The sequence below is a fragment of the Haemaphysalis longicornis genome, unplaced genomic scaffold, assembly GCF_048455015.1.
Source record: "Haemaphysalis longicornis isolate Haplotype H1 unplaced genomic scaffold, Haemaphysalis longicornis Haplotype H1 scaffold_12, whole genome shotgun sequence".
NCBI lineage: Eukaryota > Metazoa > Arthropoda > Arachnida > Ixodida > Ixodidae > Haemaphysalis > Haemaphysalis longicornis.
The window spans coordinates 115,154,832-115,181,845 of NW_027526225.1; the positions used below are offsets into that span (position 1 = coordinate 115,154,832).

The 27,014-nt window shown below is 48.7% G+C and overlaps 1 protein-coding gene across 1 annotated transcript in view; it reads right to left on the reverse strand.

Moving 5' to 3' along the window:
* The window catches only part of LOC144163319 (uncharacterized), a 196,878-nt gene that overhangs the window by 8,053 nt on the left and 161,811 nt on the right, over positions 1-27,014 (reverse strand). The gene's annotated exons all lie outside the window — the stretch shown is intronic.

Here is a 27,014-nt window from a genome sequence, read left to right on the forward strand (position 1 = left end):
GACTCGGACGCAACGCGCCATTACTGTCGCCAAACCGATGCTTGAAGCGGGGAACGGAACCCGCAGTCAGCATCGACGCCCCGAGGTACAGCTTCTCGCCGGCACGCTCGCTGTCTACGCGTGCATGTGCTCGTTTCGGCCATCTGGAGCGCCGAAGGGACGGGGCCCGGCTGCGGCTTCTACAGGTTGCGTTGTAGCTCGGAAAAAAAAGTCAAGAAAATACTTGGTGCATTCTTCTGCATCATCATCATCGTCGTCGTCGTCGTTGTCTTCTTCTTTTCCTTCTTCTTCTTCTTCCACAACAACAACAACGTCGTCATCGTCGTCGTCATTCGTCGTTACAGAAGGGTACATCACTAGAATATAGCCAATACAGAAAGAGTCCCAGAGTAATCAACTGTGGTGGGACCCCATAATTAATAACAATAATAATAATAATAATAATAATAATAATAATAATAATAATAATAATAATAATAATAATAATAATAATAATAATAATAATAATAATAATAATAATAATAATAATGATAATAATCTTATGTGTTCTCTGGAGGACGTAAACTACTGCTTACGTCGCTTGAAAGCGAAAGCAGTACGGCTTCCACTGGCAATTTACGCCTCCTCTGTTTCGACCTTGTTAGCGTATTTGCTTGGTCGACCGCGTTGAGCCGACGTAGAAACTGGCTGTGCAACCGGCGTGGAAGCACTTTTAATCCCTAGACACGGCGCGAGTCGCTCCGACAGCTCCAACGAACGCCAGGCTTCCGGTGGGTCAGAGCTTCAGTACCCATCAAAAGTTTATTTGGCGGAATTTCCTCGACACTGCAAGATTCTCATTCGAACAAAACTGCACTAACTGGAGGTGGTTTGTGCAGCGTTGAAGTGTCTCCTCGTATTAAAATGCATTTCTCCTAACGCGCGTAAGAATAAAAACAAAGAAAACGAACGAATAGAATAGGGCCCGGAATAAACTACCCATGCGTGCCTAAGTTTCACTCCTTAACATGTGTTACGCTCCCGCAGTGCTTCGAACCGCCGTTAACCTTAGCCACCCGCTTTTCTTTCTTTTTCTCGCCTTCTTGCCGTGTACTGTTCCTCCCGCAGTAACCGCTGATTGCTTTCACGTGTTTTTTTTATCGCCGCAATTTGTTCTCTCAGTTGGTGGGGCCATACATCTCCGAGCGCACGCTCGGCTCCGCACTGAAAGACTTTGCGCACTTTGGCACGCTCCGCGGATTCTCGCCATTATTGGAACGCCGTGAGAAATGACCCCGGCTTGCGCCGTCGCCGTATCGTCTTTATTCATTGCCAGATAAGCTAACCAGCCCATTTTTTATTTCAGGCTCAGTTGAACCCTGGACCGTGTAATGCTTCCAATCAGTTTCAAGGGCCAAGAAGTGGTGACAGAATCTCTTTAGTCTCTTGGGCGAAGGACAGACACGGCTTAACAGCGTACGCGTCCCTTTTTTTTTTTCGTTCGCACCATCTGGCCTGTGGCCGGAAGCCAAGACAAGGCCATTTTTCAAGCAGCGTTTGCCGAAGCTCGCCCGCAGGCTCAAAGGCGCCGTTGTTCCTTCGAAGAGCGTTAGACTGCTCCAGTCAGGACAAGCCACCAATAAAGGTCGATACACTTCCATTCAAAATATTTGCGTGTAGATGTTCATGGATAAAAAACATATTTTTGTCGGGTAGGCTGCTTTTTGTTGAGTGTTACGATTGCTCTTTAGGTGTGATACAATTCACTATGTCAGACAGTTTTGAGGGGAGCGCGTAAATTGTTTTGTCGTTTAGGAATGGAGTGTTTTATGCTTTTCTTGTTTGCAGAATGATTTGCTGAAGGAGCAGTTGGTACATTCTAATACGAAGAAAAACAGCCCAAAAGGTAGGACGAAGCAATAAACCCCAAACCACAGGCGCTCAGCGCGTGTAATTCCTATTACCTTACTTTGTCCTGTTTTTTGCGCTGTTTTTCTTTGTACTTTCTTGTTTATTTTGCAGGCGTGTGACCGGTTTCAGCGACCTTCCGTATGGGCAGAGCGTGGATGTGGAAACAAAATCATACAAAACAAAACAAAAAAACAAAACCCGGTAGGGAGCCGGCGCTACTGCGCGTGCGCAGAACCGGAAAAACTGGTTGTGCGCATGTGCGGGTGTGCCGGGTACCGTACCGGTACCGGTTCTCCGCTCCGCTATAACTATCTATTGTGTATGTGAAGCTAACGGCGTGTTTTTGCTGCGGGTTTGTTCAGAAAGCGCCCTTGGCCGTGACATTAATCCTTCTGTGGTTCCAGAGTCCTCGACCGTCGAACTGTGCACATTGCGTTGCGCTGACGGACAGCCTGATATTGTCGTGCGCAGTCGGGTATCTCTCATCTTATGTAAAACATGCTGTTTTAAAGCGGCGATTTCTATGCTTCACTGCTGTCGTCCATCGTTACTTCAAAACGCACTGCAGAAAATCCAACGTCCACAATGAACGCCTCGAGAAAAAAGCGCTTCGCGTGGTCGTAGTCCAATCTGGGTCCTTCGCGTTATGAAGCCGAAGTCTGTCCGACCACGCCATCCCGACACGGTCGAAGCAGTTTAGATTTTGGACTTCGACTCAGGTTGCGTGGAAATCTTCAAAAAGCGCAACACTGACAATGTGACTCAAAAAAACCGCAGGACGAATGCTTAACCACAGGACTAAAACAACTGGACGCGTTTGTGTCATGTTTTGAGTGTTGCGCTTTTTGAAAATTTTGACATGCAAGTTTACTGGCTAGCCCAACTCGCCATTATGTCGCATGGCAAAAAGCGTCACGTTTTAACCATCTTTTTTTTCAGAAAGGGGCTTTGATTCCGTATTTTTCTTCGAGATGTAAAGGTCGCCCATAACGCATCTGTCAGGAGATGAAAGCAACCACGTGGCCAGCATCATGAATGTGTGCAGGCTATGCTTATTAACGAAGTTGTCAAGATCGTTCGCGGCCTCCGGGCCAACCTATTGGCGTCACACTAATTGCTTTTTTTTTGCTATCTTCTTCAAAATACTGATTTCAAGCTATTTACTTGTTCACATCAAAATTTTATTCCTCCATGCAGATTGGTTAAATATGCTACCATCCCGCCAAGGTCAGCGAAATTTAGACAAGTGGTCTAGCCACCATGGCGACGCAACTGACGACAGAAAGCCCAAGGGCGGAAGGTGCAAAGGAAGGCTCTTTCGAAAGCCATTTTCTTCTTGAAAATGCGCGTAAGCCTACCGGGAAAAAAAAAGAACTTCCCCTGCCCACTATAACTATTAATCTGATAAGGTTACAAGTTACAACTCACTTCAGTATCCAGTTAAGTTGTTGGCTTCCAATTGCGGGCAGGTTGAGCTTTGAGATTTTTGCGAATTCAGCCGGTGAAGACAACTCCACTGGGTAAAAATCACTTATTCACGCCTTCACCGCCTCTCCACGTGACCCAAAAGCGGTACACGTGTCTTCTCCTGGCCGAAAGGACCATTAAAAAGCGCCAGCAGGACGAAGACACAGAGAGGGAACGTACGGTGGTCGCATTTCTACGCCTCACCCGTTCCCTTTTACCCGGCTCGCATGTAGATAACGCCTACGCAGTGCCTGGACCGAGGCGTTTGTGCTTTCCAGCTATAAGGGCACTCAGATATGGGCCGCTTCGCCGAGACATTCACTCTGTGCAAGCGACGAGCTCACCGGAGCGTGCTAAGATTCGGAGACTTGTTTTTTCTTTTTTCTGTTCTTGTGCCCGCTGCACGACCTTCCTCGTCTGCTTTATGACATTCCTGCCGGCTGCTCCAGCATGCGTGGGGTCCAATCTTTCGCTCGCACGTAGGCCTTTTATATCGTGAGAAAAGCCGGCCTTCGACCGAAGCTCCAACTAATCAGACAGCTTTGAAGAGGCGTATAGGACGTCCGTTCGCTGTTGAGCGCGGTGGTGGAGCTTCGAATCCTGTCTACAGCGTACGCGAATTTCGAAGTGAACTTGACAGGGTTATTCTTTGGGTATATACGACAGAAGAGTCTTCTCTCGTAGTGAGCGATTGTGAATTACCAAATTTCACCCGCGGAATTTCATGAGTAGAACAAGAAGGCGTACCATCTAAAAACACCGGCTAAAAAGTTCAAACGCACAAAACAGTACCTCGTAAGAATGTATTAGTCCTTCTCGAAAAAACAAACTGCGCGCAAATTAACGGGGACAAGAACACATGAAGACGGCACAAGCGCAGAGCGCATGTGTTCTTGTATCGGTTAATTTGCGCACAGTTTCTTTTTCGAGATGCATCATTACGAACTCGCCCAACTCTCAACCCTTTTACAGTATTAGTCCTTGTTTGTTATGTCCTTATTGTGTTTGCGTTCTTTTCCGTTTTTCCCTTACTTCCCTTTTGAAGCATTTTTATGTACTTGAACCCTTGTTCAATTACTTGCGACATGACACTGCTTTCTCAAAGCACAACCGAACCCAACGTATGCGGGAACTTCTTCCGGATCCGCGAAATCGTTTGCACACCATAGAGAGTTTTAGCACAGCTAGCATGCTCGCGGCGGCGGGTACCGGGACTCGAATGAGCATGTGCGCATTCCTTCTATTTACGGGCGACCCGCCTAGTCATGCGCGCGCATTCGTTCCGGTGAAGGGTGGCCTCGCCCAGCCCTCGCGCACATGCGCAGTCGTGTCCCTGTACCCGCCGCGGTTAGCGTATACGCTATCCGCTATGCTAAAGCCCTCTAATGGTAGGCTAACACGGTATTCTTAACAACGAGCGGACTGCCGAGAAAATACGTTCTGTCGGGATGTTCACGAACCTGCCTGTCGCCGCGTTTATCGCTTCAGAGAGTCGCTCCAGGTCTTTTCAAGTGGGATGACCTTTTCATAATTCATAGTTTCGGGTTGGGGAACTCTGTCTCCAGCGTGCTTTCAAAACCTGTTAGCAACATCTGGAGGACGACGAAGGGTAGAAAATGCCGCTCTCAGATTTTAGCCTTGAGAAATGGTACTTGGTGTTATCTTGCCACCAATGTGACCTTTTTTTGTATAACCAAAGATAGAGAAAGAAGAGCGTAGAAAGAAACATTTCTGGGCAAATACGTAAATAACATGAACAATACAGTCAGACATCGACCACCTCAAGAGGGTATGTCCTTCTCGTTTTCATGCCGAACTGCCTCCCCGGTGGTATTACACGTTGGCGAATCGTAGCTAGTTTGAGCTACTGTTATCAAGTTATGTTGAAGGGAGAGCACGGCGGAGGTCGATTGCAGTAGTATACGGTCTTGTTCAAGATACGTTTTTTTGTTCAGTCTCGCGAAAAAGTGAAACCAAAAAATTCACGCATCTCCACGAATTGAATTATGACGAGTGGGAGAAGCACCGGGGATCGCTCTTACCGTAAATCACGCGTGGCATTGCCCACTCGCGCATGTAAATGAGTGACAACGCGTGTCTACAGTATATACAATTCCAATCCAATCCAATCCGATACAATTCCAATCCAATCCAATCCAATCCAATTCAATTCAATCCAAATTCAATCCAATCCAATCCAATGCTCCTCGCGCACGCGCAACACTGTACACGGACGCCAAGGGACATGCCACGGGCAAATCGAGCTCCTAACGTGCTTCACGCAAAAAAATTAGACAACACCAGACGTCCAAAAATACGCTTTTTCCAAAGGTAAACGAATAATTAGACAGAAAAAGCAACTACGTTGCCTGAGCGCTGACGCGAAAATACGCGCCTATACGCCGCAAGGAGACATGTACCAAGGTACCCACGTACGCAAAGCGTGAGTTCGTTTTCCGGCCGTTCGTTTTGTTTCGCCTTTTGCTTCCTAAGCTGAGCTCATGCGGGAATAGAAAAAGACCGCTGTCAAAGAGACACTCCTTCGCCGTCCCCGTTATCAGCTACGAGCATCGGCGACGAATTATGCATGCTCCAGCCGGCGGCCAAAGAGGCCTCAGAGAGTCCAAGGGTGCATCGCAGTCGTTTTGTGCCTCCTCTTAGTTCTCTTCACCTTGACGCGGTCAGCGACAGATTTGCATTTCTCTTTTCTTATCGGTGCATTCTTTCTTTCTTAAATGTGTCAGAATCTTCTTTATGTGCGTGTTTGTGAACCGGCAGGAAGCACTTCTGCTACACGGAATGTTCTCTTTGTAACCCGATTAGGCTTATCTTTGATTTCCCTCTCTTCAGACCTGTTTTTTTTTACTGTTGTTAAGATATGGGATGACCCTGAGTACTCTGTGCCAAAATCTAGCTTATTCGCTCACAGAATGGGCTGCTTCAACACAAAAGCGCATTACTGTGTGCTCAAAACTAGCGTTTTCTTTCCCTTGTGAGCTTCGGTCAAAACGTTGGAAACGATCTCTAGCAATCCTCTTCCCCCTAGTACTTTATTTTTTTTCAGATGACATTATCGTCAAGGCGTTTCAAGCCTTGTCTGCAATGTCGAGAGACACGTGGGAGCATTCTTACTGACAACCAACGCGAACTAGACAAAGCCTCAACACAGAAAAATGCACCCATGCATGAACTCTGGGTCTGTAGTACAGATGCTAACCAGCGAATCTGTTACGTGCGGCCTGTGTTGTACGTCTAACGCGGGGCCGGTATGTTGCCATGTTGCCATGTTGACACCCGTACCGTTCGCCGTTATCGCTTAAGCTGGGGTTCTCGCTGCGCGGCGCTTCCGCTGCCATGAACCCAGCCAATCTGTCTCCCCTCAATTCTAACTCCTCTCCAGCCTGGATTTTCGGCGCATGCGCAATGGGTAGCACCGGTGCAGTTTTCTGTGGACACGGGACCACCGAATTTTCTTTTCGCCTTGCCATACAACGCTTCGCTTTAAAACGGCCTGGCCGAGTTCCATTAAAGTAGTGTCTATTATCACGGCAACCGCGAGAATTACCGTCAGAAATATCTCACGGCAGTCGCCTCCGATTGGCGGAGCACGCCACCCGGAGATTCTCTGGGACAAATATTCCCCGAAATTTTGTTCCTGCACCTGCTCCTATGGCGCTTTGGTATAGCGCTTGCTTTGAAATGAAAAGACACAGGTTCGAGTCCGGCATAGGGGAATGCTTTTTGTTTTACTTTCGGAATTTTTGAAGTTTTCACTCATCGTGATTTTGTCAATGCTTTCTTTTTTTTTTCAATCTGGTTATTACTATATCGAACGATCGACGCACAGCACCTCCAGAATGGGTTGGATTAGGTTGAATATAAGTTGTGTTCTGTGTCGTTGGGCTGGGTTAGGCTAGGTTTGTTGCAGTTGGGCTAGGTTTCAATAGGTTATGATATGTAAGGCAGAACATTGTGGAAAGAATAGGTTACGTTACGTTAGGTGAGGTTCGGTGAGATTACGTTATGTTAGGAAGTAATATTATTCAGCAAATTTTAGGCCAGCCAACATTTATGGAAACTCCAGTGAGAATTTCCCGGACGTAATCGCGGGTTCCGTAAGTATAGACGCAGCCTTCCATAAAAGCGACTTTCTTTGCCGTTGTTGCACACGTAAATGCGCAGTTTGATAATTTACTCAGTTACCTTCCATGTGTGTTCCTACCGGTGTCATTTTCCCCATCTTAACGCACTTTTCAATGATTCTGATATTGATATATTCCTAACACAAAACACAGGTATGCGCGTTTACGCGTACACTTGCATGATTATGTACAAAAGTACTTGCTTATCAGAATGTGTAACCCACGTAAAAGATTGTCTTCCGAGTGACGGGATTAGGCGGGCGGGAAAATTGATAACTTAGTGGAGGATAAGTGAGAAAACTCGGGGTAAAATATGGACCAAGGCAGCGTTGTATACATGAGCAGCTGGAAGTCTGTGGGATAGGACTCTGCCCCGCTGTGGGCATAAAGGTTATGGTGATGACTCCGTTGAAAACGATGATACTTATGATGATGACGATAACAGGGACTAGCTCATCGCGTCTTGTTTCTATACATGCAAAAATAAAAATTGTAGCAATACCCGTACGCAACGTACGGACTTCACGCATTTGCCCTGCTTCAGTTGGGTGGACCGATGCTCGCCCATTCGCTGGTTAATTTTTATTTTGTTCGGAACGAAAGGAGTGACTAGTGCCGCCAACACGCCGTATACGTCTATTTCGAAAAAAAAAAAACTGTGGTTGATTCCTCTGTCATGGGAATCGGAAAAACACGAAAGTGAATTGTGCAGCGAAATCTGCCGCTGAGCATGATTTGCGGGTCGGCGGCTGTATTGTGGGTGTGCTTGGCGAGTGGCGTCCTGCTGGCGGGTCGCTTCGGCAAAAGTGTACTGGCGTCATTTCCTTGGCTGATCTGACGTCAGTGAAATCAAGGTAAAACACTTTCGTGTTAAAATATAAAACCCGAAAACAAACACCCCTAACTATAACGTACCCTTTAGTACCAAAGGTTGCTTCCCCGCAAGAAGACCCAGTGTGCAGGGGTGCACCCTTTACAGGCCGCTTGCTTCGTCGTATTGGCGTCACCTCCGTGGCGGATATGACGTAAGCGTAATCTTCGTGAATCCAGGAATAAAACGCTTTCGTATTAAAATTGAACGCTGACCTTTTCCTACCAAGGTAACCGACTGCACGAAATGCGAGAATTAACTCCGCGACTAAGCTAGTGAGGAAGCGGAGAAGCGACCGAGGTCGCAAACAGGCGAGCGACCTGGCAAGCGGCTGTTTGAGGGCCACCACTAGCCGACGCTGAGGTAACAAGCTATAGCGAGCAATCACAGAGCGGGCAATTAACCGAGCGGGTGTCGGGAAACGCTACTTAATCTTCGTCAATCCCAAGAGTGGGTGTCCGCCGCGCGTGGGCTAGCGAGTATTGGCTTGGGAAAGTTTTCCTGACACCTGATCTCCAGATCTACCTTGCAACGTCCTTTTTTTTTTTCGTGTCATTTGTTTTTATCTGGAGCAAAATCTACACACCCAAGTCTTCCGGCCTCCTCCGCACTTCATAACAACCCACGGTACAACGTGTACGTGAGACCGTGCCGTCGTATATTGCAAGGAGTTCTTACGGTTGCGATTCCCGCATCAGCAGTAGTGTAGCTTCGTTTATTCTTGAGCCTTACGTGGACTGTGTCCGCGCGCGAGCGCACAAATGCACGCAGAAACATTTAGAGATTGGTTTTCGTTTCCAAAATTAAAAAAAAGTCTGCCATGCGCGCCCTCTACAACATGAGAGAGAAACGCTAGACGCGACAGGTTCTGGTTTCACGCTTCGGTGAAGCGGCATGTAAGACGGAGGGGCTCTCATCGCCGTTAACTCGTTACTCCGAGGCTTGGAGATTCGTAACAAATGATCGGAGCTGATTGCGACTCCTTTAACGACTGCACAGGAAGATTACGCACCCGTTGTGGGCAACGCGGCTGACTAAATAGTTATACGATTACGGGTTAACTGATCGTGAGAAATGCTGCTCGAGATAACATCAGCGCGCATCCCACAACATGTCCCTAGAAACCGATTATAGCGCTTGCGGCTAGGAAAATAATCCCGTTTAAAACTGGCAGCTCACGAGATATGGAGCCGTTTTGGCATTGCGGAAGTGCCGTCGACTTCAGTTGTGCGCGTGTGTGCTAGTTTGGGAAGTGAGTGAGCAGTGAGTGAGTGAGTGAGTGAGTGAGCAGTGAGTGAGTGAGTGAGTGAGTGAGTGAGTGAGTGAGTGAGTGAGTGAGTGAGTGAGTGAGTGAGTGAGTGAGTGAGTGAGTGAGTGAGTGAGTAAGTGAGTGAGATAGCTTAGTCAGTTAATTTAGTTAGTTTAATCAGTTAGGTGATTAGGTAGTTTAGTTAGTTGATTAGTAGTTAGCTAGTTTAGTTCATTAATAAGTCAGTCAGCTAGTTAGTCAGTCAGTCAGTCAGTCAGTCAGTTAGTTAGTTAGTTAGTTAGTTAGTTAGTTAGTTAGATAGTTAGTTAGGGAGAAACACTTTAGCTCTAACATTCTTGCGCTCTCTGTTATTCCGCTGTGTGCCACCGCAGCAGTCATTGTTACGCTTGTTTTCTTCTCTTGACATCTGCAACCGACCCAGCCAGTCAGAAGCTTCTGGCAAATAAATGTCGCGGACGTACCGCGGCGTACGCTCGTACACCACCACGTTCTTTCCCGCGCAAAGGTGAAAATATAAATACCTCCTACGACACTTAGAACGTTCACGCGAGCCTCACCTTGCACACTGAATAATATTTTACCGATCACGTGACAAGACACATGGGAGCCCTCCATCCGCCATCCCTGAAGGGGCTAGCACAGTCCAGTGATAAAGGCGCCGATTCTGAAAAGCAGAAAGGGACAAACAAACCAAGCGACTTCTACGCGTGGAAGCGGCCGGGATTATAAGCTGTCGGGTAGGGATCGGTTAAGAGCCTTCATGCTTTGTACAGCATGGTTAGGACCCCTCATGCTACGGAAGATATTCTACGGTAGAGAGCCTTCGTGCTACAAAACATGCATTGCGGTAAAGCACAAAACTGGGAGCGTATCCGCGTCCGTCTACGAACGCACCGTCCTGTTTGGTTCCCTCGTTAGTCGAGGCCGGCTGCGCGTGTAGTTACACCGTCGACGAAATGCCGTCTGCGTATGCAGTAATCAGCGGTAGTGCGGCGATGCGATTAGCCATGCGTCGCCGCGCTACCCTTCTGCATTGCCAATGAAGCCCGCTCGCCACTGCAGTACTTGTACGCCCGCATGCGACCAGTGCCCGGCGGTGTCGGTTGAGAATTAGAACACCCAGCGGAACGCCGCGTGCGTCTCGGGGTCCCACCAGCTTGTCTTTTTTTTTTTTTTTTACTTTCTCCTCACGTCGGATGTAACGAGAACGGCTCAGTCACACGTGCTTACGAACACGGGAAAGTTTCCGATCGCGTTCGGGTCGGCCTATACTGCGCCAGTTCGGCATGGTAACGAAGTTGACCGACCTCCCGGTGTTTAGTAATTAGAAACAGACACTGAGCTGTCCCTTTCTGTTTCTTGCACGCGTGATCTGCATAGCCATCGGCTCTAGTTGTAGGTGAGACGACAACGTTTACGGGAATTCATTACGACAATGGCAGTGGGTGATATCGACTGTTTGTGTGGGAATTTTTGCTAGTAAGCTAGGCATAGAATGAAACGAGCTTCTGGACGTGGATGGGTCGAAATAAACCGAGCTCTTCTGTTTGTGAGAAGTCAAGAAAATGCGTGGGCGTATATATATATATATATATATATATATATATATATATATATATATATATATATATATATATATATATATATATATAGATATATATATATATATATATATATATATATATATATATATATATATATATATATATATATATATATATATATATATATATATAGTAAAGAGTCGGATACACAGCAAGAACAATAACAAACAATGCTTACTTACGTAGCGGCAACGGGACTTGCCTTCATCAGAGTAAAGCAAATCATGTAACTTTACTCTGATGAAGGCAAGTCCCGTTGCCGCTACGTAAGTAAACATTGTTTGTTATTGTTCTTGCTGTGTATCCGACTCTTTACTTATACTATTTCTGCGCGCTTTGTGAGTTTATCTTTCTCTAGATTTATATATATATATATATATATATAGTGTGTGCGTGTGTGGTTGCGTGCCTGCCACCGTCCCGTATGACCCACAAGAGCCGCTATGTGAGATTCGAAGGACGCGGTAAGGAATGCTTAGGGCAAAACAAAAGGTTAATCGTCTCCGGAAAACAAAGAAAACTTTGTCAAGAAGCGGGAAGAAACGCATGGGAAGAGGACGAGATCTTAGAGACAGATCTTTAAGATCTCCCCGGCCATGGCGCCATACACGTTGTCTTTCCATTTAACGGTCTGCATACTTACGTACTTAAGAGATTCAAATCCCGAAAAATGTATATTTATCCGAGTGCTGGCGGTCGTGCTGTAGCAGCAGCCTGTCTCCCCCCGCCGCCAAGATCTTAGCGCTATCGCCGAGACAATCGAGTTGGCCGCGTACACAATGGCATCGTAATAGTTAACTGCACCACTGTGTTCCGATAAACGCTGCGGTTGCTCGTATAATCCCTTATACTCTTTCCGGACGAGCCTCCTGAGTGTTCCATTACGGCTTCATTAACAATGCAAACCAGCTGCTGTATGCCGAGTATACACGAGTGCACGCAGACAAGAGCAAGCCGAGCGCGTAACACCGTTAACGTGCGCCTTGAGAATGCTGCGGTCCCCTCCGAAAACTAGGCAACGAAGAATTTGCTGTTTTTTTAGAGCGAAGCTTCCTATGCCTCTCTGATGGCGCTGAGTAGCAAACACAGCAGGAAAGCGAACCTTAAACACACTGCAAGAAAACCAACTCACACAATGGGTTGCACAAAAGGTACATCAATCATACACCACATAACATAACAATCGTATTTGCACACCAAACCGACTTTCAATAATACGCAAAGTGTGGTGTGGGAGTACACATTGCTAGCGATGATGATGATGGCAATGATTGTGAAAGAAGGGTTGGACTTGATAATGGACTTTGGTGGTGTGGAGATGGACGTTGGCTTTGAACTTTGGCTCTGGCTTTGGACTTTGGCAGTTTAGATTTTGGACTTTGCTAGAGTCGATTATGGACTTTGGCTTTGACTCAGGTTGCATGGGGGAAGCTTCGCGTTCCAACCATCCTTTTCTTAAGAAAGGGGCTTTGCTTTTTTTTTTCTTCTCAAAATCACCATAATTATGCGCGAAATTCCGGTTGGTCCGAAGAAAAATTCCCGCTTTTTTGAAATACTACCACCCTTATATTTACTTGTGTGCGTGGTTAAATATATACCCTTTATTTTTACGTTCTTCTACTTTCGTAGTAATGCGAAATTCAGTGTCCCAGCCAAGTAGCCGTGCTTAACCGTCACAAGAGTATTTATTCCGTTTACAGGTTCGGTCATTTTGGGAAGAACGAATTCCCTCCGTGTGAAAGTAGTAGTTGATACTGCATTGATGCCACAATGCAATCGCGTTGATGTGTTTCGATTTGGTAGGCGTCGCCCAGAAGAATCCGTTTTTTTTTTTTAATTTGTAACGAATGGCAGGGCGAAGGGTGCAGCGTTAGGTGCTGGATGATGTTCGCGGCTGTTTCCGCGAAGAATGTTTGCCATCATTCTCGACATTGTCTTTGCCGACGCAGGATATTCTACAAGATGATACATCTTTCATGGTTGCCACCGTCGTTATCGTCTTTGTCGATGCGGTATTGACCATATCGCTCCCCCTCATCTCTCCCCCTCCCACCAATTGCGTTGTCCTTGCAAAGTTCACGCTGATAATCGCAGAGCATTGTTTCAAATAGTTTTCCACACTTCTGAACGCGTCGATAACAGTCTTCTTCTGACGCTTTGATAAAACAGAAATTGAGAACGCCTTTTTTTTTTTCAGCCTAGAACTTCATCGGCTATACCAAAGTGTTGGGGCTTTATAGCCAAACTCGAAAGCGTTTTACTCCCTGATATTCGCGTCCCTGCGTAGCACGCTCCAGCGTCGCCTCGGCGAAGCATATTTTCAACCCACACGCCAAGTGACACTGCGAAAACACAGCGAAATTCTCCCGCATATAGCACGAACCCTCACTGCCTGTTTCGGTCGCTAGGACGATGTCTTCCTCTTTTGGGGGCCCAGCGAGCACCTATAAAATCTACTCGTATTATTTTCATCTCTTTTCGGACGGCATCGTCTGGGAAAACATGCTGGCGCTCCATTGTATTGCCTCTTGTTCGAGCGTATATAGGAAGGGCCAAGCGCGGAGTATAGTTGTTAGGATCGAGGAAAGAAATGAAAAGCAGCGTGGTGAGTTCTGAGCCTTGCAGGCTACCGCTTCGCGGCGCGCGGGGAACACTCGTGCTTTACTTTCCGCCCGTGCAGGGGCCGTCCACAGCGCAGCGTCCCGTGTACACGACGATCTCGAGGCTTCTTTCTCTGTGTGCTTATAGAGTTCAGGCATGCCGTTTCTCCGCGAAAACCCGAGAACGCACACATACATCCACGACGCACACGCTCGCTCGCTGTCGTTCGGGGCCCTTCTTGCGCGGGCCTTTCCTCGTCGAAAATAGGTTCCCGTCGACGCTTACACATTATACGTGCGCGAACGTCGTCGCTGTCTCGTCCTCGAACCGCTGCGGCCTCGCGCTTTCCATTTGAGGCGGCCGCGGAAAGAAGTCGTTAATTCGAGCCGGGAAAATGAGCTCCCGAATTAATCTTCCTCGACGGGCCCTTAATGCGAGCTTCGACTGTACTAAATTGGAGTTTGCTGTGACAGTTTGCTATGTAGTTAATGACTTCGGGTAACTTTGGCGTACTCCGACTGAACATGAAGTCACTGCGATCTGGCAGCACTGGAAGAAGAGGAATGCAAAAATTGAAAAAAGAAACCCGGAATATGCGCAATAACGTGTTGCGCCACAAAAGAGACATCCGGGTGTTTCAAACTCATCCGGAGACGTTCACAAAGCCGATCAGCAACCTCTGATTTGGTTCGGATGAGTTTTACTTTAGGATATGTCAATAGTACAGTAGAAACAGGCCGTTTGCAGCCCTTCAGGGGTAATCACATTGGTCTGGTCATACAGGCTGATTCCCTTATACCGGTTGGGGCACACGGGTGTTGCAGCGTCAAAGGTCAGTCTGACCTGATAATAAAGTTCACTGGAATTCGTGCGCCTCCCGCAAACTGCCCCGAGTTGCAAAGAACACACGGTTGCAGACAATACAAGGCGTCAGTTTTCACCAGCCTTTTTGAACCCAACATTCGAGATTTGAAAATTAAACGAGTTAAATGCGCCGAAACAGCCCCTGGGCTTTGAGACGCCATTAAGAGGGCAATAGGGTTTTTTTTAGGACACCAGGGGATCTTAAACGTGCGCAAAATCTCGAGGCACTGGCGTTTTCGGTTCTCCCCTCCCCCGAAAAAACGGTCGCTGCTATACATATTTATACTCGAAAATTGCGCCTTACCCGTTATTCACATGCATTTCAGTTTCGCTGAACTCTCCGTGACAGCACTTTCGCTTCATTGTTCGTAATTATTAAATTACTGAATACATTTGCAAAGTACCATTTTCACTTACCTTTAAACGGAGAGGACGGATCACCTTTTTGCATACAGTAGACTCTCGCTATAACGAATTGGCTTTTTTCGAGTGGTCGCTTTATTCGAAGTTTTTCAAGGTAGCCGCGGCAGTGCATGGAAAGCAGCTTATCCCCACTTGTAATAAAATACCGTTTGTGACGAAGTCATTTTGTTGTGCTGCGGAGTCTGTTATATTGGTGTTTCATAAAAACGCACACCCCAAGTGGATGCTTGTGGCCTTTTCTCAGTTTCTCTCGTCGCGCCTGTCACCGCGTTAGTGAGAAGAAGGGAGAGAGAACGACGATGCGTCACGACGCACGTACGTACGTACGGATGGACAGACAATTTTTTCCCTGGATGTGGGCATACTTTCGTTTTTAAAGCGAAGCTGCAATAAGGCTAGGCAAAAAGAAAATCTGGTGGTCCCGTGTACGCAGAAAGCTCCTCCGGCACAACCCCATGCGCATGCGCGAAAAACCAGGTCCAAGAGGAGTTGGAATTCGGGAGAGAGAGATTGGCTGGGTTTATTTCTCTCACAGCAGATCGCGCGCGCAGCAAGCCACTGTGTGAAGCGGAGCTTACGCGACAGCGGCGGGCAGGGGCGGGGGGCTGCGCGGGGGGAGCAGCGTCAACGGAGCAACGGGTACCGGCCGCACGTTACTTCAGTATGGGTAGGCCACACGTCGTACGTAAAACGGTGGCCACACATTACAGATCCGCTGGTTAGCCACCTGTATGGAGGGCATGGGCGAATATTCCTCTTTGCAGTGGCTTAGCTCGGCTACTCCAGGATATACGTAGCGTGAGCTAAGGTTCTGCTGGTGATTCTTAGGTTTGCTGGTTCTCTAGGATTAGCTGATTATCATGCTTACCGCTGCTAGAACGATTTTCAATCCAATGTATTTTAATCCAATCCAATTCAATTCAATCCAATTCAGTCGCGGCGGCTCCGGCGCGCCAGCTGTGCGCCATGAGACGTCACTGCCCCTCGCGCATGTACGGCTCTCTAGGAGCCACGCGAAACTGCTCAAACTCGGCCAGTGTAGCTCACGCTACAAAAATCATGCACCCCCCGTCTAAAGACGATGATGGTTGAACGTGAAGCTTTCTCGTGACAGATTCTTTGGTTGGCCGACACCACACTGTGGGTATGTGCTACTCTGGAGGTGCGGCCCACTTTCCTACCATACCCAGAGCAACTATCGGTTGTGCACTCCATAGGCCTAGCGTTTGGGTTTGGGGGGGTACGGCCCGAATCGGTACCTGCTGCGCGGTGTTCGCTTCGACCATGTCGAAATGGAGCAGTCGGATGGACGCCGGCTTCATAACGCGAGGACCCCAGTTCGATTCCAGCCGCAGGAAGCGTTTTTTTCTCCTTCACTTCACCCCCGATCATTCATCATCATTGTCAGAGAAAGCTTGCTTTCCTCCAGGGCGAACTGGCGTACCACGGCATGAGTGATGACATTAAAGCTTCGCCCTAAAAGTGCGGAGAAGAACCGGGAGGAACCAACGCTCTCCTCCGCTCTTTTCCGCACACACGCCGGCACTTATCACTGCTACTTTTCCGCACCCACGCGCATGACGCGTCACAGCGTCTGGAACGCGTTTCCGCTCGCTGGCTCGCCTAATTGTTTCGGGCATTTGAAAATTGCGAAAGAGCGCGCGCTCGCCAGAGGCTTACTTGTCTTCGCGGCTGCTGGAACAAACCTCTCTCAGAGCGAGCCGTTCGGAAGACGAGGAAAACGAACGGCGATATGCGAGCGTAAAATTCAGCAGGGCCCGGTCGAGCCGCGATGACAAGGTTGCAGGGAATTATGGCCAATTTCGTATTCCGAGCAGACCTCGAGTACATGAGCTTCGGGCGGTGTGCCCGGCATATTCAAGCGCCTCGTCGTCGTCGTCGTCGTCTTCGTACATAGTAGCCGTAGAGGCAGCTCCTGTGCGGCGACGGCCAGCTAATCGAGTATGTGCACACCCCGACTTTTTCAGCAAACAAGTCGGGGCTCCGTTTAAAAAAAAATCATTTCAGAGAAGTTTGCACTCACGCACAAGACTTGAGTGGCGAAGCTGTCGTAGGTGAGCGTTCCCGAACACGCATTTAAGTTTTAGTATCGTTGCTTATTTGCATAGTTGCGGTGCTAGTAATCGTCGTCGTGTGCATCGAAGAGGTCGTCGTCTTCTTCGCGGCGAGTGGTGGATGCAAAGTCATCCTCAGCATTGTAGACTTCCAGCAGCTTTACTGGAGAAGTTTGCACTATGTCGCGAAAGGCTTGAACCATAGCGAAGCTGCAGGATTTTTTTATACGCGAGCACTGTCGACGGATACATGACCACGCATTTGTACAACTTTGAAATTGTTTGTTTACAAATTCCGTCGTCGCTTTGCACTGTGCTAGTAGTAGCCATAGTCATATGCATCGATATCGTCGTGCTCCACATACCAAGAATTACATGCGCGGTAGCGCTTTACGTCAACGCTGGAGTTTTTTTTTTTTTTTTTTCTACAGCCATTGCGCGAGCCGGGAACGCTCGGCGGTCAGCGCGAGGCACGCGCTCACGAGCGCTCCCTGTTTTCTTGGTACTTTTTCCTGCAACACTGAACTTACGGCTTGCACAACAGCTCCGCTGTTAAGAAATGTCCCTTCTCTATATTGCAGTGGAAAGCCGACAAGCAAATCACCAAATAAAGCTTCTAAAAGTTAGTCTTCAGGCTTTCTTGTATTGAAAGGCGAAATGGGGTTGTACGTGCCGGCATTATGCAAGTGTCCCTCTTAGCGACATCGATGACACACTGCCTAGCGGGACGGGGCTTTCGTGTATTTAACCTGAAAAACATGGGTTGCAACTCAGCGTTACTTAAAACTTACAGGTAACACGAAAGCGCACCACGATGCGTGAAGAAGCCATCTCGGCAGACTAGAGTGCCGTACTCTACTTAGGCATGCCCATTGACTTTCAAATAAGACTCAGGATATTATTATTTTTTTTTTGAAGGCGTCGAAGCGCACGGTTCATACAGGACTGCCTTTACTTCGGCAAATTAGCTGAAAACTATGTGGCTCGGTTTCTCAAGCAAGCGCATTCAGGTGCGTTTAAAACAGCCGTGACGAACTTTTTAAGTTTAAACATCCAGACCGTGAAATGTATTTTTTGACTCTTTAGTGAGCTACTTTCTACTTCAACTCATCGTGCTCAGTCCACTTCACGCCGCACCGAAAGCTGAATCGCACGGCAGGGAAAATGTTAACGTCTGCGCGTTGAGGACGCCCTTTTCGTGAAGCACGTACGCATACCGCATTGGTATGCTGCCGCGACGTTCAAATTCCTCGTTACGCTGATCCAGATAGCGTTCTAGCTGCGTCGCTAAATAATGAAGCGTTCATGCATACATGATGTTATGTGTTTATGGCCCGAAAGTAGTAGTATTTCCTACTGAGACAAAAAATCAAAATCCCGATTATAGTTCACTGATGCGGTGGGTGGAGTAGAATATAAGCAGTTGTCTTGCTAAGTACATAGAGTTCGAGTGCTGTCGAGGATACATTGTTCGCTCTCGTCTTAATGACCGTATTTCAGGGACGTATATAGCCTAGGCAGAGGGCAGATTTGCTGGAGGGAAAGAAGAAAGGAAAGAAACTTTATTTTTCCAAGCACCCTTAGCATACGGAAGCTGGGGGCAGGGCTTCCTCACGTCGCTGCCCTGGTGTCAGTTAGCCGGTACGCAGTGTCATTGGTAAAGATAGTTTAGACAAACGCATTCTAAACGTGATTGGATTCTATTCTATTCTATTCTATTCTATTGAATTCTATTGAATTCTATTCTGACTGGAGCATGGCTGGAGCAAAGCCCGGGAGAAAAAATGTTTGTGTTGTTGCTCCTAAGCAACGCGGGGTATCAAATGATTGCCCTAATTCCTGGATGATGCAAGAAAATAGGGGCCCTTCATGCGAACGTCAGGCATCGGTTCACTCCATGGGCGGCTTGCTAAGCCGACGGCCGCTTCCAAGTTTGCCAGCTCTGGACTTGTACTAGCGAATGACAGCCGTTCGGCCCTCTAGCTTTCACAAGCAACGCCACCACAGTTTCCTCATTAGAACGTTTCGCCACTCGAATAGCTAGTGCTGGCAGACACACAGGCTTGCACTGTACTAAAGCAAAGCTTGGTGTCGGACGAGTTGGTGGAAGCGTACAGGCGTTTCCTAGTCAGCACAGTCAAGTGACGCATGGCGCCGCCCGGCGGAATGTTTGAAGCTATATCCCGGCACTCAATTTAATCGCTCAGAACCATTTGGTTTAGTTTGGTTTGGTTTGGGTTGGTGGAACATCATTGCAAGACAAAGTGTACGTTTTTTTGTGTGTGTGTTCGTTTCTGGGAGAAGTGTCTAGCGCAACCATTTCCAACTGTGTCTGCATTGCGCACGATTGATCACCCTAACTTACTCTTCATTACCGGCTTCAACAGCCCATGAAGTCGTGCCTCTTTCCGCCTTCATTATTTGTATTTTCCCGGTTGTTTCTGGCAGTCAGTTTGTTGCGTCTTCTTCACGAGCTTCACACAGACCGCAATAAAAGCGGTCATCACGCCTGGCTGCATGCCACACCACAAGAACGTGAATCACCAAGGTCTCGTTATCTCGTGACATATCACATCTGGTCGCATCAAGCTACCTCGCCTTATTAATAGCCCCATTCGCACTTGCCCTCTGCTGTCGACATTGAACAGTGCGTCACGTCGCCCCATCAGGCGATGCAACTCCAAGCTATCCAGCGGCTCGATGCTGCGCTGGCCCGGCAGAGGCGAACGGAGACTCCTCCTAGTAGCCAATGATGAGTCAGGCAACATAGAGGTCTAGCGAGACAGAGGGGTGGCGAAGCCCTGCGCGGCATGACCCACTCCCTCACACGCCGGATAGTGATAATAAAGTCTTGTTCTCTCTCTCTTCGCACTTGCCAGCAGCTTATGGCGGGGCCGTAATGTGTGCTTCATCGCCTGCTTACTTCAGCGGGCTCGCAAATGCAATGCGCATCTAAGCGACACCTGGCCGCCTCTTGAATGCGGTAAGTACTAATTCAGGAGCAGCATCACGTGGTCCCGGTACTTATCCTATCAGTGGGGCTGCAGTGCAGATGATATTGATGGTGATGATGAAGTCGTTTTGATTCGTCATTGCGACAGGACAAAAAGTTTGGCCGGCCAAAGTCACGTAGGGCTTGAGTGACAGAGCCTTGTATCCATCAGAAAGCAGGGACCGTAACCACAACAGGCAAAAAGGAAATACATATCAAAACAAAAGCAAAATAAGAGAACAACAAATTCGGGCAATCGAAGTGTACATAAAGATACATTGCAAACACAGACAGTGGGAAATGACGGCAGTACATTTAATATCTATTTCTTAAAAACCTATTTAATTTGTGTCGTGAATTTATGATAGAAATATCGCCACGAATCTAGTTGAACAGAGCGGAAACATAGTACAGCCTAATGTTAACATTCGTACCTTGCACTGCAAGGGGGAATCACTTCTAAATCTTTGTAGGGCGTTGAACGTAAAAGTAGAGCCGTAGAAACGTTGCCGAACATGTAAGAACGCACGCCGGAATAACTCTTCGCGTTTGCGGTGTGAGTGCACATTTAGTACACCGCTAATTGCGATTGCGACGCGCTTGGGGGCGCACCTGACGACGACGCCCCGCCTTTCCTGCATGTTATATAGACCTTTTTTTTAATTTCTTCGTCCTGGGAGCAACCATTTTACCAGTGGGCTGTGCTAGCGGATCTATGATTGGCGCAATGGACAGGATCATGTAACTGCGCATGCGCAACACAGCCCAGAGCATGGCCTGATCCTATTAAAGATTACACGTGAAATGGTCTATATACTTCATGCGCAAGAGCACCACAAAAGCATTTGATATCGCTATTGCGAATTCGATTTCTCGAGGTTTATTACGACGCCCAGCGCGAGAAATGGTCTATTGCGAGTAGGAACGGCTGCAGGAACGGGGTTGAAACCCTCGTTCTGCAAATGGTGATGACGATGATAAATCTGATCGTTAAACGCTTTCACGCGCACCGACGTTGAACAGGCGACGTGACAGCCTAAAACTGGTCCTGAAGTGCGTCACTATCATCGTCTGCGTCGCCGGCGTGGACGAGCCTTCGGTTGCCGGCTCCGGACAAACGCATACTCCAGACACGCAAGAGCTCTCCCGTGCACTTGTCCTGCATGCGTTTTTAAACGATCTTCGCCTTTGCTCTGGCAGTAACTCAGCCGGCTCCACAGCAAAAGGCGTTTAACAGTCCAAAGACAACCGCAGCGTGAATCTAAGCCATCGCCGAACGGCCAAGCGTTCAGCCCGCGAAGAGCTACACAATGCCTCAAGCGTTCTTCTTCCGCTCGCGTTTTGTCGCGCCTCAAATTAACGCGCGAATCTTTTCCGCTTCGACGAGCCAAACTCTGTGGTCACGCGTCAACAGTCGGCGCACACATCCGAGAAGCATCAATTCTCAGCGCACAGACGCCTCGCTTGATCGATTCGTATTTAATCAGACCACACACAGGGGTTCCACAACGCGCGGCTGTGGCTTTACGCTTGCGAGGGTCGCTCGCGTCAACGTAGGACGGTTTGTGCCTGTGAAGAATGAAATCTGCCGTGTAGGCTGAAATGTGATTCCGTTTGTGCGTGCAAGGAGGAAAAATAAAGGAAAGCGTTGACGAGAGCGAGAGTCGTGGTCTCGAGAAACTGTTCAACGTTGGTAAAAAATGGGGAAAGTGGCGGGTGGAGGGGGGGAATTTCGGTTTCGCTTTGTCGCAGAGACATGCACTTGGACTTCTCCGAGGCGTTCCCGTTTTTTGCATTGTCCGGACAGAGACGAGGCCGGCGGCTCGTCTCCGCTCGACGAGAAAACGCCTTTTGTGTGGGCGAGAACATCTCGCCGCGTGCACCGCCGAGGTTACCACGTCGCCAGAGATTGTGCCGTCGCGGAGGCTGGGGGACTTGCGTCTCAGCGAGGAACACCAACAGAAGCATAGAGCGACGGCAACGAGCACCACTCAGACAACTAGGCCTCCAATTTACCCGTTCCCTTCATTCCCACACCCGTTATGCGACTGACGCCTTCGGGTTAACAACGGCGACGCTTCTCATTGGCCTAGGAGAACGGTGGAATCGTGGCGGAGACCTGGCGTCAACGCAACTGACAAGGCCTTGTTATATAGGCGGTGTCGCGCTGAACGCTTCAGAGCTGACCACGCGTCCGTCGTCTCGACCGAGGCGCCGATTATCCAGTCACCTGTGAACCTTCTCTCGTCGGACAGGTGCAGGTGACCCTGCCTGTCGCGCGGCGTCTGCCTCCAATATGTGGTTGCTCTGCTCTGCCGGGAGGAGTCCCGGAATTATCGCGTGCTGGTGATGCAACGAGGTCGGTCGGAGGCGTCATTGCGCTGCGGTTAGAGCGGATCCCCTAAACGCTGACTGCCGGTGCCGGCGCGTCAGTGTATCCTTCAGTCGTTGCTTGTTTTTCGTTTCGACCTTAATTAAAGACTTCGCTCGAAGCTCTGACCTGTCTAGGCGGCTCGATCTTCCTCTTTTTGAAACGGCGCGTAACCTAGCACATGCGCTCGACAAACAGTAGGCTGTAGCAGGAGACACTTTGACGCTGGTGCGTAAGCGCCGGATAAATGCGCAAGTGAATTGAGAAACGCAGTTTTCCCCAGTTTTGTTAGTTTCTAATGCTCAAAGTAACGGAACCGCAATAAAAAACTTTATTATTCCTTCCTCAAGAAAGTTGAGAGAAGCGCGAAATCTTTCTGACGTCAAAAGTGCGTCAAAACCTTCGCTGAAAGTGCGTTCAATGGATTGTCGAACCCTAAAAGATCTCAATGACAAACGAAGAAAATGAACCCATGCGCCCATTTTTCGCGCACTAAGTAGACGCATCCACGAATGATCTAAATGTATAGCGATACGTGGTTTATGAAATAAAGGTATGCTATCGCACTCCTCCTTCCTGATCAATGCGTGCTCTGTCTTATCTAGAACCGTTTCTTTTTCACGATTTTCAAGTAATTGTTTTGACGCAATGGAAGCCCGGTTTCACGAACGCGTTCTCTGTCCAGAGATCTTATCAGAGCTTTTCGGTCGACCGACCGGTCTACAGAGAAACGCATTAGTTCTTTTGGCGGGCCCTCAGACGTCTACTGGCTCTCTTGATTGGTTAACGCAAAGTGCGAATGCGAAAAAAGTGTAGTCATGGACAAATGGAACGTGATCCCGCAGGACAGCGCACTAAGTTGGGAAATGTGGCTTCTCGAATATATACCAAAAGTGCGCCATTATTTGACATCTACGAATAGTATTTTGTTTTTCAATTTTGTGCGTTCTGGTTTATATTTTCGTGTACGCATGCATTTCATTTGTCCATGAATGTATGGTGTGGTGGGGACCACTGTTTTACCGCCAAGAGAAAAAAAAATGCATGCAGAGTTAACTTCGAGCGCTTTTCTTTCTGTCTTATTTTTTTTCTCATTCACTCGCTATGGAATGCGCGTCGCTGACATTAGGAATAAAGCGCGCACTCAGCGCTTTTTTTTTATGTTTTATTTGTTTTCATTTGCGCCCCATGGAATTTCGCAGCCAACGATAATTGAGTCTGCTCCTGCGGTAGACGTTTCTCTGGCGCTTTTTTCTTACGCCGACAGGGTGCGTGCTTTAAGCAACGCTTTCACGTTGAAATCGCTGCTTACCTCAGTGACATTTCCATTCAAATGACGACGTAGCTTGTTTCTTGTACGGGAAAGCGTGTTGAAGTCTGGAACTACATGATAAGATGGAACATATCCATTCGTTACGAGATGCCATGCGTTAAACATTCCATGTGCGCGCGAAAATCGCAATGGAAGCACTCGAGATGCAGCCACGATAAAGACCCCGCAGTGCGGATAAGCCTGCTTTACAATATTCAGGAGGTACGTAAAGGCACGGCCGGACTGGAGCAGCGGCGAGCGCGCACTTTCATACGGCCTGCGCACCCAAGAAGGAACCAATACAGCAGATTCTTTACAGTGGGGGCGCTTCGAACCAACCCTCTGCCCTTCCAACCCGCCTTTCTGTTAGTCGACGCATCGCTTCTGGCCGAGTGTTTTTGACAGTGCGCTTCGCTGCCGGCGGGCCGCTCAGCCCGACCGGAGCGTGAATAGCAGAATCACGTTTAGCTAAGCGATAACCCTATCTCCCTCGACGGGCAATCATTCGCGTCACTGGTCGTGCCCTGTGCGTGTGCAAACCAAGACATCATCCGAAAGGAAAAATAAAAAAAATAAGAAATGATATTTCAGTCACGGAAAGTGCCGTGTTTATTTGCCTGTCTCACCATTTTCATATAATACAGTCGCTGATAAGATATGAAGACCTCGCATATTTTTCGTAATGCGCCCCGCGTTGAAATGTTTCTTTCAAATGTTTGATTCGGCGCTTCCGAATGATAATGTTAGGCTGTTTGACCCTAATAGACCGAAAATTCAGAAGGGGGTAAGGAATCAACTATTTTAAGAACGCCCATGTAAATTAACACTGGCAGGTATCACCTGTAGCCACGGCAGGGCTAGGGCAGCGGCAAATCCGCGCGCACCGCTCCTCTACCCCGCCCGTGCTGTGGGTCAACTGGCGAGGGTTGGTCCGAAGCGCCACAAACTAGCGGCGGTCAAAGGTGGGAACTATACCCGAAGCGCAGGCCGTATGAAAGTGCGCGCCCGCCGCTCCTCCAGCCCGGCCGTGGTAAAGGAAACTGTTGATCAGGCCACGACATTCCCTGCTACAGCCCTGAGTTTCCTGAAGCGTTTCTTCAGTATCGGTATTCTCGTGTTTGCCCGCTTTGAAAACGTCCGTTTTGCGTCCGTTTTATTGTGCCATACTTCCAGTTGTAGGCAAGCTTTGGGTGGACTTTTGCGCAACGGTTCTTGTAAACACATTTTTAACGACTAAACCTATTCGAAACTATCTTTTACGCGTTTATGATTCCGCCAGCGAACCAACAACAAAGCGACGAAAAATCGTCTGCTCCAAATCGTCTGCTCTGAGAAGCCCCCGCCATACTTGCACGGCGTCACATCCGAGTGGTCGCCTTTAGCCAATCAGGGCTTTCTCAAAACGGACACGTTTGAAACGGGCACAAAACGTACAAAACGCGAGAATGCCGCCCCCGGATTGTGCTCATTTCGCATTTTTTCAAGCCGCTTCAGGGCAACTGCGCAAAGCGAAGCAAGGGGGGAGGGGGATTTCGGATATTAATATTTCCCACTGATACCTCGCAAAGCTTTCATTGCTTCCTTTCATTTCGCTTTCTCCCTCCCGCTCCGCTTTCAACAGCACTTGTCGCCTGATTTCATCGCTCTCGGCCCCGATCCCGAGTGCCTCGGCGATGAACTGAAAGCGCAGAAGAATGGCCCATCTAAGGGGACGCCGCTTCGAACAAAATCCTCGCGCTGGGATATCGCGCGAAGCAGGTCCACGGACCGAGAAAGCGAAAGCCGTCAGCGAGAGCATAGAACTGCAGGAAAAACAAAACAGAGATGAGGTACTGCAGGGTGGCACCGAGTGCCTTTTCTCTATCGACGTCCGCTCGCTCGGCCGTCCGGGTCCCTCTTCCGTCCCGCAATCACGCGCGTGGGATGAGGAGCGTAGTCGGCGACGCTCGCCGTCGTCTCGCGAGGAGGACGCCGACAGCGGGGCGTACAAAAACCAAGAAAACGGAAGGTGCAGCGCGAGCAATCAAAGAGGAATAAATCTTCGGGACCAAAGCGAGCGCTCCCTCGCTCGCCTGTGTGTATCCGTCTGTGCACCGGACAACAGCGAGGGAGGGTGCGAAGCGAAACGGGAAGAAGAGAGAGAGGGAGAGAAAAGTGAAAATAAGCGTCGGTGAGGGCGAGGAGAGCGGAGGACCGATATTTCAACCCCGTTCCCACGACGCCCCCCGCTCGACGGTGTGCATCGAATTCGCCCCGTGAAGAAGGCGGCCGATGCAATCTCGTGGCGCTCGCGAGCACACACACACACACGGGGAACGCACACCGTTGCGTGGTTGTCGGCCGTCAATACGCCGCCATCTCTTCAAAGACGAACGCTGCGGCGTTGCCCCTTTTTTCACCCTACGCACCGGACACGGGAAGGGCGCGCGCGGGGGACTGGTCCGCGCACTCTGACATTGCCAGTGTCCGCCGCCGCTGGCGATTTCGAGGATCTCGAGGATACACTTTGGCTGCTGACTAAAAGAGAGTGGGTGGTGGTTGGGAGAGAGGCCACCGAGCCGGGTATGCCTCGATAGGTCGTCATTACGGTGATTCAGAAAGGCGGAAACTTCTGGAAAGCGGCCCTTGAACGGCCGTTAGAACTTGCTTTGGTGAGCGGATTACGCTTTTTTGTGTGTGTGGGGGGCGCTGCCTGTGTGGGCTTGTGGTCAAGAGTTCAAGGAGCTATAAAAGCAGGGACTGAGAGCCGCAAACGGCTGATACTGCTACAATATGACGAGGCCGCGTCGTATAAAAGGCTTTCGCTGCGGGCGGTCGAGTCGGCCCGCATAAGAGAAGCCGTGGGAAACAATGTGACGTTCCTGTTGTGGATATTCCGTATTTGACAAGAACTAAACGTAGCCGCAGGTCGTTCGCTTGTGCGTTTTATAGGGCGTTTTATAACAAGTTATGAAGGAGAGCCGTTCTATTTTTAGCACGCTAGGGCAGCTTAACTGAGCAGGGACCAGGCACGGCATAGTAATTTAAGGTTAATCCCCGCTGGCATAGTAAAACCTACTGTCATAAAATGTGGCGCGGGCAGCTTAGAGGCTGTAGTTATAGTTTGCGTTCCGGCTCTTACTTATAAATGAT